The following is a 4,266-nucleotide window of genomic DNA, read 5'->3' as shown; positions in this document are numbered from 1 at the left end:
ACTTATGGCCTACACCAATCAATAGGCTATAGCAATAGTCCAGGTTTGAAGTAATGAGGACCTATCCCAAGATGGTGGTGGTGTCTGAAGAAAGAAGTGGATACATTAGAGAGATTTATAAAGGTTAAATCGATAGCTGTTTGTAACAGACTGAATATGGGGTGGTGGTGAGAGAATGTGGAGTTTGTAGATGATACCTAGGTTGGGAGCCTGAATAACTGGGGAGATAGTGGTACCTTTAATGGCGTTAGGGAAGTTAGAAAGAGGGGAACATTTGGAGGAGGAGGGGAATACTGAGTTCAAGATATCTCCAGTGACATTCAGTTTGCATGTCTAATAGGCAGTTGGAGATGGAAGCTTATAGAGAATCTGTTGATTTAATCAATGATTAAATTTTTCACATTTACACTAGCAAAATCACTCTATTCTGGACTACAAAATAACTCAGATAAATTAACAAACCCTAAATTCTAGTCAGGGCAGCAAGGTGGTATAGTAGAGAGAGTGATGTGGGGCCTGGAGTCAGGAACACTCATCTTCTTGAGTTCAAATCTGGCTTCCAACTCTTACTAGCTGCTGTTTGCCTAAGTTCCTCATCTGTAAAATGAACTGGAGAAGGAAATGGCAAATCACTTTGATATCTTTGCCAGCAAAGCTCTCAAATGGGATCATGAAGAGTCAGACATGACTGAAATGACTGAAGAAATTTAGTCAATCTTTGTCTAAAGGTCAATAACTATATATGCTACTGTAGAAACGGAATCATATCTCTACAGTTGAAAAACACAACAAAAAGACAAAGTTTCAGCTAACTGGAAGGATTGCTCCTAGAATTTCCCTGGAGGGGTGAATACAGATGATTTCTTTGTGAGTGCAGTGGTAACAAGAAGCATAATTCCATGGGACGTGGCCATCTTTCCTTCCAGTTTTCATAAGGAACATGAGAAAACCGATTTCCATCATGATAAATGCAGCATGCTTCAGGATGAAGAAGCTGAGAAATTCTAAGAGCTTGGTAAGATCCTACAACCTTAATCAATTTCTAGCTGGTTTTAATGGAAAGATGGAATGAAGGAAATATGGATATACTATGGAAATATAGTTTGGGATCAATATTTAAAAGAAATCATATATTTAAAGACTATACAGAAAAGTCATATTTGTATTGAGGGGTGTATTGAATCCTGTACAGGCTCTGAAAGTTGATTATTACATTTCCAATGTGAATAGCTGCATATCAGAAATCAACAAAGTCGCAAATCAGGGTATGATATATTGTTTTCTTGATTGTTTAGACTTTAGAAAGTGGTGGAGAAAATAAAGTTTAAGTTTAATGTCAAATTAAACTTAAAAGTTTGTCATGCGTACTTTTTTCCCCTAGAGGACCATTTAATAAACATTTAGCAGCACACCCTTGCCAGTATTTCATGAGTAATTTCCTCAAGAAGTGAGTTAGTTATAAGGTGCTGGATATGGTGAGCACTCCTATGAGTAGGACATTAAAAAAAATGAAATTAACTATATTTTGACAGACAGAAAATAATGTGTTGCTTATGTTAGAAGTCATTTCAGTATCTGAAACAGTTTTCTTGATACAGTTAACTAACTAGTAAGAGTAAAGGTAAGAAATTAGTAAAAATCAGATATGATACCAGTTTCTACAATAACATATACATTTGTTGCTCCTCAGACAAAGACTGACTTGAACTTGTTCAGTCATTTTAGCGATGTCTGACTCTTTGTGACCCCATTTGGGTTTTCTTGGCAGACATATTGGAGTGGCTTGCCTTATCTTCCAGTGCATCTTACAGAGGAGGAAACTGAGACAAACAGGGTTAAGTGACTTGTCTAGGGTCACACAGCTAGTAAGATTCTAAGGCCAGATTTGAATTCATTAAGATGAGTTTCCTTGACTCCAGGTAAAAGAAAAGATAAAAAGAAGACATTGAGTACTGTTAATATACTTCATATTGGACCACTTCAGAATGGATAGAACTCTACACAATTGGTAATAGAGAAAAACGAAAACATTAGCCCTCCTATAATTTCTTTGGGAAGCTTAATTGATGCATATGAAAAGCCAGAAACAGTCTAAGAAATGTCTCAACCTACAAACTCTTCATCTTCCAAACTGGGAGGTACAGCAATCACTGATAAGAAATGATTTAAAATCTAAGCTCATTTTCAAAAAGTCCCACAGGAGGATGACTAATACGCTCAAGCACTATTGCCTCATAGAAGAATTAAAGGCAGTCAATGAATGGGAAAATGAAGTGGTGTGAGACTCAGCTGAGTTAGGTCATCCTGAGAGCATTGGTGTAGGAAACAGGAAAGATAAGAAACAATGAAAATGAAATGATGTTTCTATGAGGGTCTAGTTTCCTCAGTGACAATAGTTTGAGCTTCAGCAAATGTGCTAGATGGAAGAAAATGGAAGTTGAGAAAAGCAACTAGATGTGACCCAATACCTATAGAAGGAATCTGAGCTGGAAGTAATACAATTTTATAAGTACCCAAATACATTTTCTTTTTTTTTTTTTTGGGGGGGGGGTTTGCCCATTTAATCGACATCATTTTGATAACATCAGCCAGATTTAACAACAGCCAGGCTCCTTCCTCATCACAAACCCTTGGGTTTGGCCTCAGTTGGGTGTCTTAGATGTTACAAACTCATGGCCCAGATCTCACAAAGCACAGAGCCACAGGGAGGGAAGGCAATAGGGCTGCTGGATTTTAGGCCATTTGCTTTAAGGGCTGGTGGGGAGCGGGGATCGGGGGAGGGAGCAGGAAGGAAAGAGGTTGAATGGGGGGGGGGGGGCATTGTCCAAGGCATTGTTCTGGGGGTAGGGAGTGTGATTAAAATGAACTCAATAAAATAAGATCTACAAAAGGGGAAGGGAGGGATCAGGAGTGTGCACCACTCACTAACTTTCTGTTTTAAACCTGAAGAGAAACTGAAGATTTGGGATAGATTTGGGCAAGAAAAGAACACACCATCCTTTAAGGTAAATGGAAGCAGTGATTTTTAAAACAAAGAAATCAGAACTAGAACATCTTAAATTTTTAATCCTTTCTTTACAGGTTTACCTAGACCACTTTTGATTAAGAAAACTGTAGAAAGTTAGTAACTGCCACAAGTTAACGCCAGGAGGTGGCCCCTGTCAATTTCCCAAAGAGTCCTGGTTGCGGGGTGTTGGAAATGCGCTGCTCCGGGGCTCCACTCGCCCTGCTCGGAATCAGTCACGGAAGATTTAGTCCACGGGCCGCTTTTCCCCATATTTCTTTGTAAACTCCTCAGCGTTCTGACAGAATTTTTTACGGTCCTTAGAGGACTCCTCCGCTAGGTCAGCCCGAAGGGGGTGCCCAGGCTGGGGGTCGTTCACCAGTGCTATGAGGGACTGGATAACTTGGTCAGTTTTGGTTGCTGGTTTCCAGTTCAGCACTAATTACTGGCAGACAGACCTGCCCTTTCTCATGAATGTTAGGGTGGTAAATCTTTGTTTTAAAAGTGATCTTAGGTGGTTTGAATAGATACTCTGCTGGGAAGTTGATTTCGATTCTGAAGGCTCCTTTGTCATACGGAGGGTTGTCCTTCATCAGCCTCCTGCTGGCCGCCATCTTGGGTCTGGTGCTGCTGCTATCCCACAATGCATCGCGGCCCCAAATACATTTTCAAAATGCTTCAAAGAGGGAAAACTTTAAGGGAATAGGAAAAGATCATAATTTGTATTATGATTTTTTTTTTAAAAAAAGGAACCAAGACTTTGTATTTAAATTCCAATACTTAAGTTTATGATATGTTTCTGTTTCTTTTTTCTAGTCTGTATGTTCTGGTGTTTGAGTCTAAAATTAAAAAAAAAAACATTAATGAATAAAAGGAACCAAGAGCACATTATCAGCCATTGATCAATTCTCAATTAATTAAAACTGCTCATGATAATAGCTTATTCTTAATAGTCTATTCACCTTTCAAGGGTATCATTGATTGAAAAGTGAGAAGGGAACAGGTAGGCATTGGCAGATATTTTTCCAAAAAAAGACTTTATCATTACAGGTACAAAACAGTGTATATGACCTCCCTGTGTCTATTCTTTCTTGTTGTTGAATATGAAAGCAGACCAGCAAACAAATCATTTTGATTTGGTAGAGCAAAATACAACTTTAAGACTTCTGCAAATAAGATGTCTCTCTCATGTTATGTTCAACTCATTCATAATTCCATGAATGGCACAGAGATCACTTGTCAATAAGATCTGAAGCAGACAT

At 38.6% G+C, this 4,266-nt stretch overlaps 1 pseudogene; it reads right to left on the bottom strand.

The window, feature by feature from the left end:
* Nucleotides 1-2,546: 2,546 nt before the first annotated feature.
* On the bottom strand, nt 2,547-3,645 carry LOC138147937 (ubiquitin-conjugating enzyme E2 L3 pseudogene; annotated as a pseudogene).
* Nucleotides 3,646-4,266: the final 621 nt, after the last annotated feature.

This window comes from Petaurus breviceps, unplaced genomic scaffold, assembly GCF_028583685.1.
Source record: "Petaurus breviceps papuanus isolate PSGF00001 unplaced genomic scaffold, PetGlider_PUasm1.0 90808, whole genome shotgun sequence".
NCBI classification, from domain to species: Eukaryota; Metazoa; Chordata; class Mammalia; order Diprotodontia; family Petauridae; genus Petaurus; species Petaurus breviceps.
Note: the sequence above shows the minus strand (reverse complement) of the source record. Positions and strands in the feature narration are given on the sequence as shown.